Genomic DNA, 25,678 nt, shown 5'->3' on the forward strand with positions numbered 1-25,678 from the left:
ATTTATGAAAATACAAATGGGAAATAAGTTAAAAAAATACATTAAGATAAATGCCGGTTTACCTGCTTCTTCCATATAATTTATAAACTTAACATGAAATTATACCACATACGTAGAGAAACTTTCAGAAATCTTCCTCAAATTGTAAATAGTTCCGTTCAGTTGCTCAGCCGTCTCCGACTTTTTCTGACCCCATAGACAGCAGCAGGCCAGGCTTCCCTGTCCATTACCAACTCCTGAAGCATGTTCAAACTCGTGTCTTTCAAGTTGGTGATGACACCCAACCATCTTATCCTCTGTCATCCCCTTCTCTTCCTCCTGCCTTCAATCTTTCACAGCATCAAGATCTTTTCCAATAAGTCAGTTCTTCATATCAGGTGGCCAAATTATTGAGTTTCAGCTTCAGCATCAGTTCTTCCAATGAACATTCAGGACTGATTTCCTTCAAGACTGACTGATTGGATCTCCTTGAAGTCCAAGGGACTCTCAAGAGTCTTCTCCAATCCACAATTCAAAAGCATCAATTCTGCAGTGCTCAGTTTTCTTTATGGTCTAACTCTCACATCCATAGAAGACTACTGGAAAAACCATAGCTTTGACTAGACAGACCTTTGTTGGCAAAGTAATGTGTCTGCTTCTTAATATGCTGTTTAGGTTGGTCATAGCTTTTCTTCCAAGGAGAAAGTGTCTTATAATTTCATGGCTGCAGTCACCATCTGCAGTGATTTTGGAGCCCCCCAAAATAAAGTCTCTCATTGTTTCCATTGTTTCCTCATGTATTTGCCATGAAGTGATGGGACCAGATGATATGATCTTTGTTTTTGAATTTTGAGCTTTAAGTCAGCTTTTTCATTCTCCTCTTTCATTTCCATCAAGAGGCTCTTTAGTTCCTCTTCTGTTTCTGCCATAAGGGTTGTGTTATTTGCATATCTAAAGTTGTTGATATTTCTCTCACCAATCTTGATTCCAGTTTGTGCTTCATCCAGTCCAGCATTTCACATGATGTACTCTACATATGAGTTAAATAATCAGGGTGACAAGATACAGTCTTGATGTTCTCCTTTCCCAATTTGGAACCAGTCTCTTGTTCCATGTCCTGTTCTAATGGTTGCTTCTTGGCCTATATACAGACTTCTCAGGAGGCAGGTAAAGTGGTCTGGTATTCCCATCTCTTTAAGAATTTTCCACAGTTTGTTGTGATATACAGAGTCAAAGACCTTGGCATAGTCAATAAAGCAGAGATAGATGTTTTTCTGGAACACTCTTGCTTTTTCTAGTATCCAGGGGATTGTGGCAATTTAGTCTCTGGTTCCTCTGGCTTTTATATATCCAGCTAGAACATCTGGAAGTTTTCGGTTCTCATATTGTTGAAGCCTCAGTTGGAGAATTTTGAGCATTATTTTGTAGCATATAAGATGAGTGCAATTGTGTGGTAGTTTGACATTCTTTGGCATTGCGTTTCTTTGGAATTGGAATGAAAACTGACCTTTTCCAGTCCTGTGGCCACTAATGAGTTTTTCAAATTTGCTGTCATATTGAGTACAGCACTTTCACAGCATCATCTTTTAACACTTGAAACAGCTTGAAATCTCAACTGGAATTCCATCAACTCTACTAGCTTTGTTCATAGTGATGCTTCCTAAGGCCCACTTTGCTTCAGACTCCGGGATCTCTGACTCTAGGTGAGTGATCACACCATCATTGTTATCTGGGTCATTAAGACCTTTTTTTGTATCCATTAAGATCAATAAGCCATTAAGATCTTCATATTCTTGCCACCTTTTCTTAATTTCTTCTGCTTCTGTTAGGTCCATACAATTTCTGTCCTTTATTGTGCCTATCTTTGCAAGAAGATGTAAATCTTTGCATGTGAATTGCTAATATCTGGTTATTTACATCTCATAATTGAACTGTCACTTAATTGACATCTTCATTTTTTTTTCTCATAGTATCCATGATTCTCTCACGTTTTCAATAAAATTTATTATAAAAGACATTCAACATACAGAATTACTTTCATATGATGTACAAGCTATGTCTAAACATGACCACAGTTGTTAATTTCTTTTATCACAGAACTCAATGTTTGCTCTCAGAATATTTCCCTTGTTGTCTGTTTCCTCTTCAAATAAAATATTTTTAGAAATAGTAGTGTGACCTTTCCTTTATCCCAAACTTTTCCTCATTAGTTTTCAAATGTCACAGATATTTTACTGATGCCTAGAGACAAATTTCTGACTGGTGAAATATTTCAATTCAAAACCTTGATGTACTTTAACATGCCAAGTCTATGGGGAAAAAAAATAATGTTTCCTTTATTGCTAGAATCCCTCTATCTTGTTTTTCAGAATATATCATCTTATAGAGGATTTTAAGTTATATCCTAGAGCAGAAGCCCTTGGTTTGGAATCAAAGCATAATTAAGCAATCAATATACATAATATTCTATGCAATTGTTTCTGTCAAATTTTCAGGGCCGAAATCTATGCTTGAGTACATGTATACCCTTAGCTAACCATTTTGTATCACCCTGCAGAGACACAGAAGCTATGAAAAAATAGACCCTGGGTATACACTATGAGTTTTGTTATTATGTTAAAAATTGTTCATTCTCATTATTGTCATTTTTGACTAACATGTTGAATGAATGAGTGAGTGAAAGTCGCTCAGTTGTGTTCAACTCTTTGCGACCCCATAGATTCTAGCCCACTAGTATTTCCTCTGTCCATGGGATTCTCCAGGTAAGAATACTGGAGTGGGTTGCCATTCCCTTCTCCAAACACATGTTGAACCATGCTGCAAAAGAAATGTATGTACTTTGTTAACATATACTCTTAACATTAAAAATAATATACCATGTAACCTTTCTTTTACTCATGTACTTTACTGAACTACAAAATAGTTTATTTACTCTTACTCATGACTTTAAATATCCATGAAAATGAAACTTGATCAGTCTTTCTGACTCTTTGTGACCCCATAAGTGATTCTTAACAGTGTATATAGAAAATATAAAGGGGTGCTTCTAAAAAATACAGATATGATTTACTCTTGGAAATTCTGATTCAAGGTCTAATTTTTTTTTTCCTGAGCACTGTTGTTTTTAGAACACTCCATACAAGTTCTAATGTACAGCTGGGATTGTGAGCCATTGTCTTAAGCATTAACTCATAACCATATGGCTATATATATAGTCTGTTTTCTAAGTGGCCTGCTACACAAAGTAAGGGCTTCAAACCCTTATATCAGCATGACCTGGGACCTTGTTAGAAACACAGAACCCTGGCCATTCCTGAGACATTCAGACTTGTATTTAACAAGCCTCAAGGTCCCCTCATAAACACATTAAAATTAAGAAACGCCAAATAGGCAAACAGATTTCGCTATTTAAATGTGAGGAAGGATGTTTATCTTTCTTCTCAAGAAGCAATAATAAAACTAGCACCTTATTGTAGAAGCATAATTTATCTTTCCTGAATACACACTCTAGATCTCCAAGTGATTGCTCAATATAGTCTCTTTATTCATCTCCTGAATGAACTCGAATGGCTTCCTATTTTTTAGCTAAAAGAGTTCTAGATTCCTCTCTAGAAATAGATTTTCATGTTCTTTTATCACAGCTGCTTTCAGATTACAGCTGAACAACTCCGGGTTTTATGCAGGTCAAAGGGAATTCATGTGTAATTTTGTTAAAGTTAGTAGAGAGATGAGTCTCTCTGCTCCATGACTTCACAGAACATGTCAATGGGCTTTGGAGAACAGGGCCAAAATCAGGCAACTCTGCCTTTCTTAGATGACATGATATGACAGAATTCCCTCCTTCACTCTGCTACCTTTGTCTGTCTGTTAGACAGACACCAAATCATATATGTTGAAAAAAATCCACATATATGATTCCACACTCCAAATCATTTATGTTGAAAATGAAATAATTGGTCTTATATTTCTAAAGTCAGTAAATGATCTCTTCATATTAAGGAGTTTTGTCACCAGTATCAAACAACATTTTTTATAATATATGATTCTTGGGCTTTATCTCACTGCATCTATTATAAAAGTTGGCCTTTTGTATGCTCTTGTTCCTTTAATATAGAATCACATTTAAAAATGCGTTATTACATATAAGCAAAAATATGAGATTCATTAAATAAGTTATTGCTATAAATTGTAATATGTACAATTACAATGCAGACATACAGTTTTTAAAGTTGGATTAACATTACTTGAAAAGAGTACATTAAGATTTTAAGTTTTAGGAATGTAAGAAAATTAAGATGTAATTCAAGTCTAAGGAAGAGTTGTGCTTCTCAAAGGAAACTGCAAAGCACTAATTTGCATTTTAGTAGTCAGTAATAAGGGTTATGAGGTATTATGTTCCATGTATGACCTTTTTAAGTTTCTAGGTAATGTGCCTCAATTAATTGTCTGTAGCATCATAAGGAACCCTTTTCACTGCAGCATGACTATGAAAAGCAATAAAATTCTTTCAATTAAGCTGAAGTGTGAAACACCCAACTGACCTTAGCACTTAATAATATCTCAATGTATTAATACAGATTTTCTGTTCACATAAATTACAATGTGGTCAAATATCTGACTAGCTCAGCTAATGGTTTCCTATAAGACCTTCTGAGTTTTGTGAAGTCATAGAAATGACTACCCTTTAAAATTTGTATTTCATTGCTAGCTGTCTAAATTAAAAGACATTTACTTCTTGGAAGAAAAGTTATGGCCGACCTAGACAGCATATTAAAATGCAGAGACATTACTTTGTCAAAGGTCCGTCTAGTTAAGGCTCTGGTTTTTCCAGTAGTTATGTATGGATGTGAAAGCTGGACTATAAAGAAAGCTGAGCACCAAAGAATTGATGCTTTTGAACTGTGGTGTTGGAGAAAACTCTTGAGAGTCCCTTGGACTGCAAGGAGATCCAACCAGTTCATCCTAAAAGAAATCAGTCCTCAATATTCATTGGAAGAACTGATTTTGAAGCTGAAACTCCAATACTTTGGCTACCTGATGCAAAGAGCTGACTCATTTGAAAAGACCCTGATCCTGGGAAAGATTGAAGGTGGGAGGAGAAGGAGACAACAGAGGATGAGATGTTGGATGGCATCACAGACTCAGTGAACATGAGTTTGAATGAACTCTGTGAGTTGGTGATGGACAGGGAGGCCTGGTGTGCTGTAGTCAATGTGGTCACAAAGAATCAGGCACGACTGAGTGACTGAACTGAACTGAACTGAAATATGCATTGAAAACTAAGAATTTTAGTCTTACCATAATGAGCCATGTTGGAAGATACTATTGAAATAACTTTAACTGCTACTGAAGGTTTTTCTATTTGTCTCCAGGCTTGCCACAAATGATAAAGAAAACCAAAGTATCCTTTGCTTATTATTCATTTATTGACTGTCTCCTGCTGCTGCTAATTCGCTTCAGTTCTGTCTGACTCTGTGCGACCCCATAGACGGCAGCCCACCAGGCTCTGCTGTCCCTGGGATTCTCCAGGCAAGAACACTGGAGTGGGTTGCCATTTCCTTCTCCAAAACACGAAAGTGAAAAGTGAAAGTGAAGTCGCTCAGTCGTGTTCGACTCTTAGCGACCCCATGGACTGCAGCCTACCAGGCTCCTCCGTCCATGGGATTTTCCAGGCAAGAGTACTGGAGATTGGCTGTCTACTAAGTGCAAATTAATGAGTATGCAAATGCTAATAATAACAAGAGGTAGATAAGACATAGTTATTATCCTGAAGGAACTTGCAGAATAAAAGGAGGAATTTACAATTACCACAGGAGTCTAATCACCTCTCCTCCAGAAATAAACAGTAATTCTGAAAACAAAGATAGTATGAGTAGATTACATGCTTATAGTATGTTACTGTTGCAGGTGAGAAGGAGTGGTAGGGAAGTAGAATGTCTAAAGATTTATATCTTGAAGAAAGAACAGGGAACTCAAATGAAAACACTGCAATCTGGGAGGCTCCTAACCTGTCATATCTTGCTTCAGGAGCTCTGCTGTATTCCAAACTCCAGTGCATTAACACCATTTATGTGACAGCAATTTACAAAATCTATTCTTATATTTAATTATCATTCATTTTAATTAAAATTACACAAAAAGTTATCACGTAGCAACAGACAGAACATTATTTCGATTCCTTGACACTGTATTGATATTTCATGTAATACAATTGGACATAAAGATTGTTTGATTTAGCCTATTCACATGGTGAAAGTGAGTTACCACTTATCAAAACCCTGAAATAAATGCTCACCCCATTAAGACACAGTCTCTGTGCCCTAGGATCTTTCCTTCTATCTTGTTCATAATTCAGGATTCTACTCTGAGATTCCCATGAACACACATGTGTATGTGTGTACATGAAGGAAAAGCTTTCTCATTTGGGTGTAAACAAGTTCTCATACATTTATACCTAAAATTACTTTTGCTTTTTTTTTTTTTTTTTTTTTTTAATATTATTTTATTAGTTGGAGGCCAATCACTTTACAACATTTCAGTGGGTTTTGTCATACATTGACATGAATCAGCTATATAGTTACACGTATTCCCCATCCCGATCCCCCCTCCCACCTCCCTCTCCACCCGACTCCTCAGGGTCCTCCCAATTGATGCAGAAAAAAACATACATTTAACAAAGTCTCCAGTTTCTTAAGTTAACAGAAACAAATTAATAAGCATATTATTCAGAAATATTTTTAATTATATTTTATTAAAAAATACAAGAAGGCATAAGTAAAAAAAATAAAATCATCTGTTACTGATAATGACTGTTATTTTATTTACTTATGAATTTTTCTTTGAAAATGTATCCTACAGTTATGCTTTATATATATTAATAATTTTATATACTACTTTCCATGTCACTTTATATTCTAAAAGTTATTTTAAATGAAATTTACAAACACTTTTGAGGTTTACATATTAAAGCTGTATATCTTTATCTAACGTATTACATTATGAGACCTAACAATATTCCCTCAAAGTATGATTATAGATACGTTGTTAATTTTAAATTTTATTATTACCAAATATATTATACATACAATTAGTGAAACATTCCATTCTTACCCACTAGCCTATGGACATAAAAGAGAGGGGTATTTGGGTTATATATCTATATAAACTATATAAACTTCAAAAATACAGAATGGAAATGTAATTTTATTTTTTTTAATTTTTTTTGAAATGTAATTTTAGAATCATGCATTAACTCATTAAAATGTACCTAAATTCATTTATGCATTTTTTCTTATTCAAGGGGTTTCTCAAACTCCATGACAGAAATTTTAGCTGCTCATTCACTTAAGTCATTATTTCTGTAATGCTCAAAGTTGCAATAAAAGTTCATATCTAGGAATTTAAAATAAAACAAGATTTATGAGAATAAATTCTAAAACACTGGACATTTAAAATGTTTTCCTAAATCTCCTAAAGGAGATCAGTCCTGGGTGTTCATTGGAAGGACTGCTGTTGAAGCTGAAAATCCAAAACTTTGGCCACCTGATGCGAAGAGCTGACTCATTTGAAAAGACCCTGATGCTGGGAAAGATTGAGGGCAGGAGGAGAAGGGGACGACAGAGGATGAGATGGTTGGATGGCATCACCGACTCAATGGACATGAGTTTGAGTAAACTCTGGAAGTTGATGATGGACAGGGAGGCCTGGCGTGCTGCAGTCTATGTGGTCACAAAGAGTTGGGCACGACTGAGCGACTGAACTGAACTGAACTGAACATTTAAAGATTAATGGTAACATCACTGAAAACAGACGGTCATCTGTTTTCAGATGTTTCTGGCATCTGGGGTCAGAACATTGGAAAAGATATTAGAAATCTCTAATATTAGAAATATTAGATAGAAAAGATATTAGATAGATATTAGAAATTTAGTTGGTGGTCTCCTGGGAGACAGTGGAAAATAAGGAGAAAGTCAAGCTGTAATGTTAGCCCATTAGTAGTGCCCAAAGTTCTCTGAAACAAGATGAAGTGTAGAAAAAAGAGGCTAGCAGTAAGTGGGTGAACCAAGAACAGAACTAACAGGAAAGTGTATGTGTTTGTAACAATAAAAAGTAGGAAAAATGTATGGCACTGACTTGTGTTTTCTAAACTAGGTTGAACTTGGGTTAGTAAGTACATGGAAAGGACTTGCACACATATGTATTTGCAAATATATATACACACAAACACTCACACAGAGGCAATACTAAAGGTTACATTTTATGACTCCTTTGCAGATGATTTCAAAGGAAAACAAAACCTTAGGGAGATTATTAATTTAGCACTTCTTTACCAATTTCATTTATCAGAGAATGAAATGCTTAGAATGAAAGCAAAAATCATAGCAGACTTTGTTAAAAATATAATCCTGTTGATTTTTCACCTGAATCTAAAAGCAAGAAGAGAAAAGAGCCTTTTTTAGAATAGGAATGCAGATTTGCAACTTAATACATTACATCATCTCTGCTTGTCAAAATCTTATTCACCCTTCAATATACTTCTCACTATATCTATGAGGCCCAATCAAATGGGATTTATTTTCCTCTGAATTCACCTATGGCTTAACAATATATATTTGTAAAATGTTATTTTTGGTATGCTTGTTTTGTCCCCCCCAATGAATTTCACAAGGACAAGAACTTTTAAATTTTATCTTTTTATTTTCTTTTTTGTACCCATTGGATCTCTAATATTCTGTTATTGAAAACCTTACTCTCCTCTCTCAACATTCTTCCTATTGATTAAACATTGAATCTTGGTCATCAATAAGGAAGGAACCCAAAACTACAAACAGTGGTTCTCAATCATTTGGGTGCATCAGAATTATCTGGAGACCTTGTTGAAGCACAGATCGCTCACTGGTCCTTATCCCCAGATATTCTGACTGGACTGGGACTGAGATTCAGCATTTTAACATTTTCTTATTTGCTGCTGGTGGGGAGGAGTTCTGTTTTGAACAACACTATTTTTTTGAGGTCAGCAACAGCCTTTGGCCAAATCTTATTTTCAGCTTTCTTTCTTTCTTTTTTTTTTTTTTTTAATTTTTCCTACTTGCTTAAGATGTTTATTTTTATAACTATTTTATTGATATATAATTCACATACCATACAATTCACACATTTAAAGTGTATAATCAAGTGGACTTTGTTGAAGTCACAGGTTGATGCAACCATCACCACAATTTTAGAACATTTTCATCATCATCAAAAGAAACCCAAACATATTAGTGGTTACTCCCCATTTCTCCATACTCTCCAACCCTCCTCAGGTGATTTTTGTAGTTCTGAGGGCTGAGCATGTTATTTTACACTTTTAAAAACATAAAAATTAAACAGAAATGTGAACATGTGAAAGAGATCTTACATGGTCTATCAAGCCTAATATTTACTATACAACACGTTAAGCAGCAGTTAGAATAGGACATGGAAAAACAGACTGGTTCCAAATAGGGAAAAGAGTACGTCAAGGCTGTATATTGTCATTCTGCTTATTTAACTTATAATCAGAGTACATCATGCAAAATTCTGGACTGGATGAAGCACAAGCTGGAATCAAGTCTGCTGGGAGAAATACCAATAACCTCAGATATACAGATGGCACCAACCTTATGGCAGAAAGCAAAGAAGAACTAAAGAGCCTCTTGATGAAAGTGAAAGAAGAGAGTGAAAAAGCTGGCTTAAAGCTCAACATTCAAAAAACTAAGATCATGGTATCCGGTCCCATCACTTCATGGCAAATAGATGGGGAAACAATGGAAACAGTGACAGACTTTATGTTGTGGGGCTCCAAAATCACTTCAAATGGTGACTCCAGCCATGAAATTAAAAGACACTTGCTCCTTAGAAGAAGAGCTATAACAAAACTAGACAGCATTTTAAGGAGCAGAGACATTACTTTGCCAACAAAGGTCCATCTAGTCAAAGCTATAGTTTTTCCAGTAGTCATGTATGGATGTGAGAATTGAACTTTAAGGAAAGCTGAGCACAAAAGAATTTATGCTTTTGAGCTGTGGTGTTGGAGAAGACTCTTGAGAGTCCCTTGGAATGCAAGGAGATCAACCAGTCAATCTCAAAGAAAATTAGTCCTGAATGTTCATTGGAAGGACTGATGCTTATGCTGAAGCTCCAATACCTTGGCCACCTGATACAAAGAACTAACTCTTTGAAAAAAAGACCCTGATGCTGGTAAAGATTGAAGGCAGGAGGAGAAGGGGACAACAGAGGATGACATGGTTGGATGGCATCACTGACCCGATGGACAGGAGTCTGAGCAAGTTCTATGATTTATTGATGGCAGGGAAGCCTGGAGAGCTGCAGTCCATGGGGTCGCAAAGCTTTGGACATGACTGATTGGCTGTACTGAACTGACTGATACAATTCTTTACAGAAAAAACTTACTGCTAATTTTAGATGTAGACTTTACCACCACTGGCCCCTTCATGGATAACAACCTTGTCATGGTGAAGGAACTTGTGTAACTCAATTAAGCTATGAACTGTGACAATTGTGTTCATTTCACATTCTAATAAGGTTATGCTCAAAATCATTCAAGCTCGGCTTCAGCAGTATGTGAACTGAGAGCTTCCAGCTGTACAAGCCAAGTCTAGAAAAGGCAGAGGAACCAGAGATCCAATTGTCAACATTTGTTGGATCATAGAGATAGAAAGGTGATTCCAGAAAAATATCTACTTCTGCTTCATTGGTTACATGAATGTCTTTGACTGTGTGGATCACAACAAACTGGAAAATTTTTAAGCAGATGAGAATACCAGAACATCTTACCTGTCTCCTGAGAAACCTGTATGCAGATCAGGAAACAACAGTTAGAACTGGACATGGAACAACAGACTAGCTCCAAATTGGGAAAGGAGCACATCAAGTCTGTATATTGTGACTCCATTTATTTAACTTATATGCAGAGTACATCAAGTGAAATGCAAGGTTGGATAATTCACAGCTGGAATATTGCCAGGAGAAATATCAACAACCTCAGATATGCAGATTATATCACTCTAATGGCAGAAAGGCAAGAGGAACTAAATAACTTCATGATGAGGGTGAAAAAGGAGAGTGAATAAGAGGCTTAAAATTCAACATTCAAAAAGCTAAGATAATTACATCTGGTCCTGTCACTTCCTGGCAAACAGGAGGGGGAAAAGTAGAAGCAATGACATATTTTATTTTCTTGGACTCCAAAATCACTATGGACAGTGACTGCAGCCATGAAATTAAAAGATGCTTGCTCCTTGGAAGGAAAGTTATGACAAACCTAGACAGAGGAAAAAAAAAAAAAAAAAAAAGCAGAGAAATCATTTTGCCGACAAAATTCCATAGAGTCAAAATTATGTGAAAATTGGACCATAAAGAAGGCTGAGTGCTGACGAATTGATGTTTTTGAATTGCTGTGCTGGAGAAGTCTCTTGAGAATTCCTTGGACTTCAAGGAGATCAAACCAGTCAATTCTAAAGGAAATCAACCTTGAATATTCATTGGAAGGGCTGATTCTGAAACTGAAGCTCTAATACTTTGTCCACCTGATGCAAAGAGCTGCCTCTTTGGACTCTTAATCTTACCTTAATGCTGAGTAAGATTGAGGGCAGTTAGAGAAGGGTGTGACAGAGGATGAGATGGTTGGATGGCATCACCAACTCAATGGATATGAGATTCAGCAAGCTCCGGGAGATAGTAAAGGACAGGGAAGCCTAGCATGCTGCAGTTCATAGGAATGAAAAGATTTGGACAAGATTTACCAACTGAACAACAACAGTTCCGCCAATGGATATAAAAATCCAACATTATAAAGTCATACACTAATTTAAAAAGCAAGAGAAAAATATGCTTTACAATATCCTAAGAACTGCCTCTTGCCTTAGTTCCATGGCTGATCTATCAGAAGCAACAATAAATTAATTATGTCAAAACTGGCCAACTACCAAGATAATGTGTGTGCATGCAAAAGCGCTTCCGTCGTGTCCAACTCTTTGCCTGCCAGACTCCTCTGTCCATGGGATTCTCCAGGCAAGAATACCAGAGTGGTTTGCCATGCCTTTCTCCAGGGGATCTTCCAGACCAGAGATTGAACCCATGTCTCTTTAGTCTATCTGCATTGGCAGGTGGGTTCTTACCATTCACACTTCCTGAGAATAGTAATCCCAATTAAATGACATTCATGTTGAAGAAGCTTGGAGAGACAATGTGCTGAATATGATCAATGTGATGAATACTGGACTCTGTGTCTAATTTATCTGCTAAAGTGTCTGATATGGATCCTCAGTTCCTAATCTCTCTGAGCTTTTCTCCCCACAAAGGGATGTGGGTTAGTATTATTTATATATCTTCATTGTTGACCTCAAATTTTGCTGTGAAAATCTAATGAAATGGTGGATGTGTAAATGCCTTATAAAGTATAAAATATAGAAGTGTGAAGTTGGCCTACTTTCCTATTTGAAGAAAAACTAGAGCTACCAAATAAATTATTTGCAGTGTAGAGACCTATGTTAAAATATTATTGGTTGTTTTATTTGAAGTTCATTTTAGCTGTGCATATTATTTGCTACACAATAGCAACCCTGATAATAACATAATCATTTGTACATTATATTTTTAATCAAATAATTTAACATGCATAACAAATAAAATAGTGTTTGGAATAATGATTATATCATTATCTCTATTGTGCATAAAAAGAAAATGACCCTTAGTGAGGTTAACTCATCTGTCAAAAGTAGTGCAAAAATTAGGTGTGTGTCAAGTGTTGGGATCAGTTTTTAATCCAATTGCTGCGGACTCTTTAATCTGCTTGTTAACCCTTTTGGTGCTTCCCAGGTGGTGCTTGTGTTAAAGATCCCACTTGCTTACACAAGAGACATTAAAAGACGTGGGTTTGATCCCTGAGTTGGAAAGATCCCCTAGAAGATGAAAGGGTAATCTACTCCAATACTCTTGCCTGGAGAATCCCATGGACTGAGGAGCCTGGCAGGCTACAGTCCATTGGGTGTAAAGATTCAGACATGACTGTTGGATTCAATAATCTCTTTCAAAGTAATATATAATTTTGGGAGGCTTTTAGGAATTAAGTAATCAATTAGCTTTAAAAGCAAAAAAGAAGTAAAAAGTAAAAGCCACTGTTTAAAAGTTTTGCCTGGTATATGATAAAGGTGTGTGTGTGTGTGTGTGTGTGTGTGTGTGTGTGTGTGTGTGTGCACGCTCAGTCATGTCCCACTCTTTTGGACCTCATGGACTGTAGCCCACCAGGCTCATCTGTCCATGGGATTCTCTAGGCAAGAATTCTGGAGCAGGTTTCAGGTTGCCATTTCTTTCTCCAGGGAATCCCCCCAAGCTAGGGATTTTCTGTGTCTCTTGCATTGCAGGTGTACTCTTTACCTTCCGAGCCAGATGACGCATTGTTACAGCAACTGGAAAAGGTCCCATAATAGCCATTCTCTTCTTCTGAAACAGAAACTGGCTTTTAGGTGGGCATAGGACTTTTCAGATTAAATACTACATTTCTCAGCTTCTCTTGTGACTAAGTGTGGTCTTGTAACTAAAAGAGGGTTTTATAAAAGGAAAAGTGAAGTTGCTCAGTCACATCCAAATCTTTGCAAGGACCATGCCTTTTATTTGCCTTTGTTTTGTTCCTGTTACTGAATGCAGATATGATGGGAAACCCTTTTAGATAATGAGGTGGAAACCATCTGATAATAATGGGAGAGCAGCAAGTTTGGAGAAGTTCACTTCCTGTCTCTATCACATTTTTATAATTCTTGCAGTATTCAAACTTTTTCATTATTATATTTGCTATGGTGATCTGTGATCAGTTATCTTTGATGTTACTGTTGAAAAAGATTACAATTCACTGAAGGTTCAGATGATGATTAGAATATTTTAGCAATAAGGTATTTTTAAATTAATGTAAGTACAAGATGTATTGAACAGTCTTTTGGACTCTGTGGGAGACAGCGAGGGCAGGGTGATATGGGAGAATGGCATTGAAACATGTAAATTATCATATGTGAGATGAATCACCAGTCCAGGTTTGATGCATGAGACAGGGTGCTCAGAGCTGGTGCACTGGGATGACCCAGAGGGATGGAATGGGGAGGGAGGTGGGAGGGGTTTCAGGATGGGGAACACATGTACACTCGTGGAGGATTCAAGTCAATGTATGGCAAAACCAATACAATATTGTAAAGTAAAATAATAAATTAAAAAAAAAACATATAAGGACTTGTGAGTGAATTATTTATTTTACAGTAATTACAGTAAGTAACCAAGGTATGGTGAATAAAACAGATTGTTATTTGTGGGAAAGGTTGTTTGGAATATATATTTGTTGTTAATTAAAACAACAACAACAACAACAAAAACCTATTTCTGTAAAGAAGTTGCTTTAGGATTAAACAATATATTTTGAAATATAATCTACTTTACTAAAATGCCACAGTCCTAAAATGCATTCCAGATATTCAAATATTAATATTAAAATATATTAGATATTCATTTAAATTTCTAAAGAGGATAAATGTGTTTATCAATTTTACAGAGCAATTAGATAAAACTAGTATTTAAACTTATTTCTTTTTTAAATCTTCAATTCAGAGAACCTCTAAATCTATCATTGAGTAAATGTGTCTAGTAGTTATGGAAAATCAGTAACCATTCTCATGAGTCCTTACTTTTTTTAAACCAGTTAGCTGGTTTTTGCTAACTTTCATGATGGCTTTGAGTGTTGGGGAGTTTGTAATTTCCTCGGTTCTGTCTTGCTGCAGCAAAAATTTCAAGTGACAGATGGACCAGTGTTACAAGTCAGTGTTACTGCTTGGTCACAGCTCAGTTTTATTTGGCAAGAAAAGGAAAAGGAAAGGAAAATACATCCTTGAGGCGTGAAGGCAGGCTGACCCAAAAGAAGTGCAGAGGAGAGAGAAAACCACTCAATTTTGGCTCCTCTTTTAGTATGTTTTTTTTTTTTTTTCTCCTCCCCCTGAGCCTGCCCTATGTAAATTGGGGTAGCCAGGAAGGCTGTTAGCTTCACCTGAGATTCTCACTCAGGTGTTTAGGACCTTCCTTTGTTCTACTTTGTGGGCTTTTTCCTTTCTTTTTCTTTTAGCCACCACTATTATGGACTCCTTTTTCCTCTTCTAACTACCTAACATTCCCCCCTCAAGAGATGGGAGGCACAATTTTGGGGGAACAGGGGCATCGAGGTTTCTGTTGCTACTTCCTGATGAGCTGGGATGGCGAGGGACTTTGGGCCTTCCCCTCTTGCTAGTCTCAAGCCTCAGAGTCCTTATAGCAGTGTCCATCTAAGGGTGAGTGATATTTTCTGTGGTTGGGTGTAGTTTTATATACCCTTGTTGAACTGGCACTGCATGTTGTAGCTTGTCCACCTGGGCAGAGACAAAATGGGTTAGACTACTAAAATGGGTTAATACACAGAGCAATCATAGGCAGCATCAGTATGGTGATAACAGGCGTTAGTAGGGGCATTAGCCAACTCCAGATTCCTCCTCAAAAGAAGGATCTCCCAAAGAGAGATTGTAGCCACCCAGAGAACTCTCCAGATCATTCTTTGAAATCCTCTAGGATCTGAATGTTTTCTTGAGGACTGTGAGACTTTCTTTAACTCAGCAGGAGGTATTTACCCAGAAATAACAGGTCTCATTCAAGATGGCTCAAGTCCCTCCTTGTTTGGGGATCAGGAGCTCTATCACCTGTCTATTTTGGAGGACAACCCCTGCCAAGCTGTGTTGTCTCTTTAGAGCTATCCTGAGAAACCTTATCCCCAGGAGCTTAATTTTGGGGATGTTCGTTAGAATGGCAGTCATTTGTAGTCCTGAATAGGTTTCTGAAATCTCCCAGGGGCTCACAGGTGTATTGAGTGTCCTCTTCTGTTCTCTTTCATGGCTTGACTCGTGAGTAGTGAATCCAGGAGTCATGTACTGGTGCCTTGACTGGGTAAGAAGTATTACAGGATAGGGGCCCTTCTGTGTGTGTTGGAGTTGAGCCATTGGGTACCCATAATTCATTCCTGAAGACTGAAGCCTCCAGGCATGGAGATAATAAGTAATGTTCAGTGCTTTAGAGACTCCTTGGGTGACCTTAGAAGTAAGGTCATCATTTAGAAGTAAATGATGTTCTATTGTCACTTTGTCGTGACCTGGACAGACCAAATCTCATAATGATTTCATGGAACAGTTTTTTACCACCACCTCAGCCTTCTCAGTCTGGGTGGGAAAGTCTTTAATCCATCCTGTGAGTGTATCTATCATGACTAGTAAGTATTTATACCTTTGAGAAACTGGCATCTGGGTGAAGTTCATCTGCCAGTCCTCTCCTGGGTAGGTCCCATGCTGTCGGATGTGTTGGACGAGCTGGGGTCTTTGAGCTCCTTGAGGGTTGTTTAATTGTCAAGTGAGACAAGAGGAGACCACTTGCCTTATAGTTGTTTGGAGGCCTGTTCCTCTGAAGGACCTTTGCAGTAATCTTTGGAGGGTCTTCTCCCCTAAACGAGCAGTGACATGTAAGGAGTTAACTAACTTCCATTAGAAGTTCCCAGGCAGAAAAAGGAATCCCTCTTTTTGGAGCCACCCCATATGATCATGAAAGTCCTCACTTTTAGTTTTAAGAGTCTCACCTTCAGTATATGAAGGAGTTTAAGGCAAATTAGTCTGTGGAACTAAGGTGGCAACCCCAATTAGGTCATTGTTCTGTAATGCTGCTCTCTTAGCTGCCTGATTTGCTACTTGGTTCCCTCGTGCCACTTCTGTGCTCCCTTTTTCGTGTCTTTTACAATGGGAGACTGAAACCTCAGCAGGCAGATGAACTGTCTCCAAGAGTCTAAGGATTTGATCACCATATTTGATTGAGGACCCTTGGGTGATCAAGTGGCCTCTTTCTTTCCAAAGAGCAGCATGTGCAAGTAGCACCAGAAAGACATACTTAGAGTCAGAGGCTATTCTTTTTCCCCATCCCAGCTCTAAAGCTCAAATCAGTGCTATGAGCTCAGCTAATTTGGCTGAAGTACCTGGTGGCAAAGGTTTAGCTTCTATGGTCTCAAAATTGGAGACTACTGGATATCCAGCTCTTTTTCCATCCAAGACAAAACTGCTTCCATCAGTGTACCAGATTTTCTCAGGATTGGTCAGAGGACCTTCTGGCAATGCCTCTTAGGTTTTTGTCCAATGGTTCAAAGTTTCTAGGCAAGAGTGAAAGGGGAACAAGTCCTCAGGGTTAGGAAGGAAGGTAACTGGGTTAAAAACTTCACAAGGGAATATAGTCAGGCTTAGATTTTCCATCAGCACTACTTGATATCTGAGGATAATTTAGTCAGACATCCATAAATGGCCTCTGCCATTCAGGAGCTGTTTCCCTTGGTGGCTGGTTAAAATAGTTAGCTTGCCCCCAAAAGAGCATTCTAAAGCATCTTCTATCAGGACTGTAATAGCTGAAAGATTTCAAAAGCAGGGAAAGATTTTTTCCCAATAAGGGAGTAGGACATTCAGGGACCACCAGAAACTGGTGAGAAAATAGTTGCCCATACCAGCAACAAAGAAGTGCTTGAGTGAACCCTTTTGTAATTATTTTTCCTGTAGCATCCAAAATGATACAGGTTTGGGAGGAGAAGGCTCCAGAGTAGGAGGTCAGGACAGATAGGCAGCCCTGTGTCAACCAAGAAATTCTTGGACCTACCTGCCATATTCAGTTGCACCCTTGGCTCCAGCCACATGATGGTTATCTGTGACAGGCAGGCTGGCTGGAGTGGGCTGCTTTAGCCCTGTTGAAACATTGTGAGGGAAGGTTTGGCTCTTGGGTCCGAGGGCAGAGTGCCACCCAGTGTTCCAATTGATGGAATTTGTAGCGAGCTGTTTTAGGAGACTTTTCAGGATTTGGACACTCTTTGGCCTAATGTCCCACCTGTCTACAGATTAGGCATTTGCCTCATGCCTTGTTCTTCAAAGACTCGGTTTTGCCATAGGGCTTCCCTGGAGGGTGGCCAGAATCTGGGTATGCCTTTGTCTTTTTCCTATCCTCCCTTTCCTGGGCCTTGGTGTCCCTCTCCTGTTCTCTGTTATAAAATGTATTGGTGGCTGTCTGGATCATCTCATCTAAAGAGGCAGCAGGGTCCTGCTGCTGTAGCTGTTGTAACTTTAGTCTGATGTTTGATGCACATTGGGACAGGGATTTGTCCTTTAAAGTCACCTGTCCCTCATAAGAGTCTAAGTCCAGATTGGTAAACTTATGGAGGGCCTCTTTTAGCCTTTCCAGTAAGGCAATGGAGTTTTCATTTGGCTCTTGAGTTATTGCTGAGACCCAGAAATAGCTGATAACATTTGCTAGGTTACTTTTAGTCCTGCCTTTACACAGATCAGAAAGTGATTCCTTTCCCACATGTGCTCAGGGTCATTATAATCCCAGTTAGGATCGGAGAAGGGGGCCTCAGTTCCCCACAATAGGTATTCATCGCTTGACATGTGAAGCCACGAGGCATAGCTTCAGGCTTCCTTTAAGACCTTAGCATAGGCAGGGTTATACTGTTCATGGGGTTCTCAAGGCAAGAATATTGAAGTGATTTGGCATTCCCTTCTCCAGTGAACCACATTCTGTCAGACCTCTCCACCATGACCCATCCATCTTGGGATGCCCCAAATGGCATGACTTAGTTTCACTGAGTTAGACAAGGCTGTGGAACAGTATGAAAAGGCAAAATGATAAGATACTGAAAGAGGCACTCCCAGGTCAGTAGGTGCCCAATATGCTACTGGATATCAGTGGAGAAATAACTCCAGAACAAATGAAGTTATGGAGCCAAAGCAAAAACAATACACAGTTGTGGATGTGACTGGTGATAGAGTCAGGTCCGATGCTGTAAAGAGTAATATGGCATAGGAAACTGGAATGTTAGGTCCATGAATCAAGGCAAATTGGAAGTAGTCAAACAGGAGATGGCAAGAGTGAATGTGGACATTCTAGGAATCAGCAAATGAAAATGGACTGGAATGGGTGAATTTAACTCAGATGACCATTGTATCTACTACTATGGGCAGTAATCCCTTAGAAAAAAATGGAGTAGCCATCATGATCAACAAAAGAGTCCAAAATGCAGTACTTGGATGCAATCTCAAAAATGACAGAATGATCTCTGTTCATTTCCAAGGCAAACCATTCAGTATCATGGTAATACAAGTCTATGCCCCAAACACTAATGCTGAAGAAGCTGAAGTTGAACGTTACTATGAAGACCTACAAGACCTTTTAGAACTAACACCCAAAAAAGACGTCCTTTTCATTATAGGGGACTGGAATGCAAAAGTAGGAAGTCAAGAAACACCTGGAGTAACACGGAAATTTAGCCTTGGAGTATGGAATGAAGCAGAGCAAAGACTAATAGAGTTTTGCCAAGAGAACGCACTGGTCATAGCAAACACCATTTTCCAACAACACAAGACTCTACACATGGACGTCACCAGATGGTCAACACTGAAATCAGATTGATTATATTGTTTGCACCAATGATGGAGAAGCTTTATATAGTCAGCAAAAACAAGACTGGGATCTGACTGTGGCTCAGATCATGATCTCCTTATTGCCAAATTCAGACTTAACTTGAAGAAAGAAGGGAAAACCACTAGACCATTCAAGTATGACCTAAATCAAATCCCTTATAACTATATAGTGGAAGTGAGAAATAGACTAAAGGACTAGATCTGATAGAGTGCCTGATGAACTATGGATGGAGCTTCGTGACATTGTACAGGAGACAGGGATCAAGACCATCCCCATGGAAAAGAAATGCAAAAAGGCAAAATGGCTCTCTGAGGAAGGCTTACAAATAGCTGTAAAAAGCAGAGAAGCGAAAAGCAAAGCAAAGATATTCCCATTTGAATACAGAGTTCCAAAGAATAGCAAGGAGAGATAAGAAAGCCTTCCTCAACAATCAATGCAAAGAGATAGAGTAAAACAGAATGGGAAAGACTAGAGATCTCTTCAACAAAATTAGAGATACCAAGGGAATCAGGCAAAGATGGGTTCAATAAAGGCAAAGATGGGTTCAATAAAGGACAGAAATGGTATGGACCTAACAGAAGCAGAAGATATTAAGAAGAGGTGTCAAGAATACACAAAAGAACTGTACGAAAAAGAACTTCATGACCTAGATAATCATGATGGTGTGATCACTGACATAGAGCCAAACATCCTGAAATGTGAAGTCAAGTGGGCATTAGGAAACACCACTACGAACAAAGGTAGTGGAGGTGATGGAATTCCAGTTGAGCTGTTTTAAATCCTGAAAGATGATGCTGTCAAAGTGCTGCACTCAATATGCCAGCAAATTTGGAAAACTCATCAGTGGCCACAGGTCAGTTTTCATTCTAATCCCAAAGAAAGGCAATCCCAAGGAATGCTCAAACTACTGCACAAATGCACTCATCTAACACGCTAGTAAAGGAATGCTCAAAATTCTCCAAGCCAGGCTTCAGCAATATGTGAACCATGAACTTTCAGATGTTCAAGCTGGTTTTGGAAAAGGCAGAGGAACCAGAGATCAAGTTGCCAACATCTGCTGGATCATCAAAAAAGCAAGAGAGTTCACAAAAAAACATCTATTTCTGCTTTATTGACTATGCCAAAGCCTTTGACTGTGTGGATCACAAGAAATTGTCAAAAATTTTGAAAGAGATGGGAATAGCAGACCACCTGACCTGCCTCTTGAGAAACCTCTATACAGGTTAGGAAGCAACAGTTAGAACTGGATATGGAACAACAAACTGGTTCCAAATAGGAAAAGGAGTATGTCAAGGCTATATATTGTGACTCTGTTTATTTAACTTATATGCAGAGTACATCATGAGAAACTCTGGGCTGGAAGAAGTCCAAGCTAGAATCAAGATTGCCGAGAGAAATATCAATAACCTCAGATATGCAGATGACACCACCCTTGCAACAGAAAGTGAAGAGGAAATAAAGAGCTTTTTGATGAAAGTGAAAGAGGAGAGTTAAAATGTTGGCTTAAAGCCCAACATTTAGAAAACTAAGATCACTGCATCTGCTCCCTTCAGTTCATGGGAAATAGACGGGGAAACAGTGGAAACAGTTTCCGACTTTATTTTGGGGGGCTCCAAAATCACTGCAGATGATGATTGCAGTCATAAAATTGGTAACTAATTTATTGCAGGTCCTGCAAAATTGCTCAGTTCAGTTAAGCCGCTCAGTCATGTCTGACTCTTTGTGACCCCGTGAACTGCAGCACCCCAGGCTTCCCTGTCTATCACCAACTCCAAGAGCTTGCTCAAATTCATATCCATCAAATCGGTGATGCCATTCAGCCATCTCATCCTCTGTCATCCCCTTCTCCTGCTGCCTTCAATCTTGCCCAGCATCAGGGTCTTTTCAAATGAGTTGGTTCTTCACATCAGGTGTCCAAAGTACTGAAATTTAAGCTTCGGCATCAGTTCTTCCAATGAATGTTCAGGATTTCATTTAGAATGGACTAATTTGATCGCCTTGCAGTCCAAGGGACTCTCAAGAGTCTTCTCCAATACCACAGTTCAAAAGCATCAATTCTTCAGCACTCAACTTTCTTTACAGTTCATTTCTCACATCCATATATGTCTACTGGAAAAGCCATAGCTTTGACGTGATGGACCGTTGTCAGCAAAATAATGTCTCTGGTTTTAGTATGCTGTCTAGGTTGGTCAAAACTTTTCTTCCAAGGAGCAAGCGTCTTTTAATTTTATGGCTGCAGTCACCATCTGCAGTGATTTTTGAGCTTTCCAAAATAAAGTCTGTCACTGTTTTCATTGTTTCCCATCTATTTGCCATGAAGTTATGGGACCAGATGCCATGATTTTCCTTTCTTGAATGTTGAGTTTTAAGTCAACTTTTTCACCCTCCTCTTCTTTCACTTTCATCAAGAGGCTCTTTAGTTCTTTGCTTTCTGCCATAAGGGTTGTGTCATCTGCGTATCTGAGGTTATTGATGTTTCTCCCAGCAATCTTGACTTCAGCTTGTGCTTCATCCAGATCAGCATTTTGCTTGATGTTTTGTTCATAATAAGTTAAATTAGCAGGGTGACAATACACAGGCTTGGCATGCTCCTTTCCTAATTTGGAACCAGTCTGTTGTTCCACATCCAGTTCTAGCTGCTGTTTCTTGACTTGCATACAGATTTATCAGGAGACAGATCAGGTGATCTGGCATTCCCATCTCTTGAAGAATTTTCCACAGTTTGTTGTGTTCCACACAGTCAAGGTATTTGGCATAGTCAATAAAGCAGAAGTGGATGTATTTCTGGAACTTTTTTCCTTTTTCAATCATCCAGTGGATGTTGGCAATTTGATCTCTGGTTCCTTTGCCTTTTCCAAATCCAGCTTGTATATCTGGAAGTTCACGGTTCACATACTGCTGAAACCTGGCTTAGAGAATTTTGAGCATTACTTGGCTAGCATGTAAGATGAGTGCAATTCTGTGGTAGTTTGAACATTCTTTGGCATTGCCTTTTTATTGGGATTGGAATGAAAATTTACCTTTTCCAGTCCTGTGGCCACTGCTGGGTTTTCCATATTTACTGGCATATTGAGTGCAGAACTTTCACAGCATCATCTTTTAGGATTTGAAATAACTCAGCTGGAATTCCTTCAACTCCACTGGCTTTGTTTGTAGTGATGTTTCCTAAGGTCAGCTTGACTTCACAATCCAGGATATCTGGCTCTAGGTGAAAAGTGAAAGTGAAAGTTGAGTCCTGATCAACTCTTTGCCACCCCATTGACTATACAGTTCATGGAATTCTCCAGGACAGAATATGTAGTGGGTAGCCTTTCCCTTCTCTGGGGGATATTCCCAACCCAGGGATTGAATCCAGGTTTCCTGAATTGCAGGCAGATTCATTACCAGCTGAGCCACCAGGGAAGCCCAAAACAGCTGGGTATGACCACTTTCAACACAACCTAAAACGTTTTCTGTTAATACTTGCTTTTCATGTTTCTAATTAATTTCTTGAGTTCAACCACCCCAATTTATCTATATATTTGTCTGACATTTAGCAAACTAAAAGTTCAGTTCTGTATCATTTTTTGGAAGAATGTCTACATGTAATGCTAACCACATTATATAATGACTGAACTATGGATAGAATAAAATACATTAGCCACTATCTATCTCCTCAGGTAAACACAAAAGATGTAAGAAATTGTGGCATTAAAACATTTTTATGGGTCAAATCTTTATAAAGTGTTACTAAGAAAAACATATGTAAAGAACATGTTTTTTCATAAAATTTCCCTAGTGTTTAGAGTATTGATATTTTGTGAATATTTTTATATCTAAAATGTGCTCCATATATACTGGCAAAATATGATTAAAATATAGTATTTTTTCTTAAAAGGATTATCTGCCAGTTAAGCAATTGTTTGAAATTAAGTATTTTCAGGTGCAAACAACATATTGTCTTATTGTATGAGATTCTGGAACTCACAGCCCACATTTAAATTTTTCTTCTCAGTTTAAAATCTTGTGTGGTTATGCAAGCTGGATGATAAAGAAAGCTGAGCACCAAAGAATGGAGGTTTTTGAACTGTGGTGTTGGAGAAGACTTTTGAGAGTCACTTGGACAGCAAGGAGATCAAACCAATCATACCTATAGGAAATCAATCTTGAATATTAATTGGAAGGACTGATGCTGAAGCTGAAGCTCTAAAACTTTGGCTCCCTGATGCAAAGAGTTGACTCATTGGGAAAGACCCTGATGCTAGGAAAAATTGAGGGCAAGAGAAGTCGATGACAGAGGATGAGCTGGTTGGATGGCATTACTGACTCAATAGACATGAGTTTGAAGAAATTCAAAGAGATAGTTATGGACAGAGAAACCTAGTGTGCTGCAGTTCAGGGGGTCAAAAATAGACATGACTTAGCAACAGAACAAAAACAACAATATTTATATTAATTCACTTTGACATTTAATTTGCAATCTAATTTTGTTTTTGGAAGCACTTCTCCCAGGGATAGGGAAGGATAAATTCAGAGGCTGTGATTAACATATACTCACTACTGTATATAAAACAGATAACAAACAAGGACTTACTTTAAAGCACAGGCCACTATTCTCAATATATCATAATAACCTAGAAGGTAAAAGAATCTGAAAATATGTATATATCCAAAAGACTATTTAAATTCACCAGCATAAAGAAAGTTAAACTAGTAAGAACATAAAACAATTATCAGTGTGGTTATTCTTGACTCACGTCTAGAATTCTATGAATATATGACTCTACCATCCATCTGTGAGACCTTACCTGTCCTGTTAGGTCTTCCCATTTTGTTGCTTTTTTCTGTCTAAAAATATACTTTAAATTTCTGTAATGATCTGAAAACAAAAGACTCAAGTGTTAAAAACATAATCATTAAAACAGACCTAGAGGGATGGGATCAGGGAGGGGAGAAAGGCACAAGAGGGAGGGACTATATATTTATGATCATGACTGATCCACATTGTTGTATGGCAAAAACCAACACAACACTGTAATAAAAAATAAAAATAAATTTAATAAATAAATGAACAACAACAAAACAACAGCTTAACATTTAACTAGGTTAAAATAGTACCAATTTATACCCTAAAATTCACCCATGGCTTAGTTTGAAAAATCAGTTGACTTATAAAAAATAACTGATTCCTAAATATTGTCTAGTGACCTTGGAAAATATATATTTAATGAAGGAACCAATGTAAGTGCAGCAAACTATGCATAAAACTGAGTACAGAGGTCTTTACTTTTCTCTATAGTTATTGTCACCATCTTTTCCTAGAATGGCATGAAGGTGGTGAAGCTTTCAATAGTCACTTTCATTCATCTGTGGCTTGTCATTAAACTGTATAAGTTTATGTCAAACAGTTTATGCTCAAGTTTGACATGAATTATGTTCTATGCCTAGGATTTAATAAAACGTTTTTGATCATTCAAATTTGAAAGTTATTCGTAAATTCTTTCTACTTAGCATGGAACTACACTTTTATGACAGAACTGTTCTTCTATCAAATATAAGTTGGATAATTCTTATCAAAATCCTGTTTTATTCTTTTGGGAGAAAGTGGATACATGTATACATATGGCTAGTTCCCTTTACTGTCCCCTTGAAGTTGTCATAACATTGCCAATTCACTATACTCCAATACCAATATGAATAAAAGTTTTTAAAAAGTGAGCATGGAGGGGGTTCCCAAGATGGTGAAGGAATCAGATGGGGAGACCACTTTCTGCTAAAAAAATACATCAAAATATCAACTGCATGTGTAGAAATTCCACAAAACAACTTCTGAACACAGGCAGAGGACCCCTGGTACCCAGAAAGATAAACCAATCTCTTCAAAATGAGATAGGACAAAAGATAAAGATGAAAAGAAGAGACAAAGGATTTAGGGATAGAGATCCATCCTGGAAAGGGAGGCATGAAAGAGAAATTTCCACACAATAGAAGCCCTCTCACAGGCGGGATCAGTGGGGCGCTTTGCAATCTGAGACGACAGTATAACCAAAAAAAATAGAAATAAAATCACCACAGAATTCTCTATAAATGGTAATTGCCAGCTGAAAAGTGATTGCCCTTGTGGGGCACCTGCCAGCCTAAATGGGCTTAGTCCTGGGAAGTATACGCCACCTTGGGCTGT

This window comes from Muntiacus reevesi, chromosome X, assembly GCF_963930625.1.
Source record: "Muntiacus reevesi chromosome X, mMunRee1.1, whole genome shotgun sequence".
Lineage (NCBI taxonomy): Eukaryota > Metazoa > Chordata > Mammalia > Artiodactyla > Cervidae > Muntiacus > Muntiacus reevesi.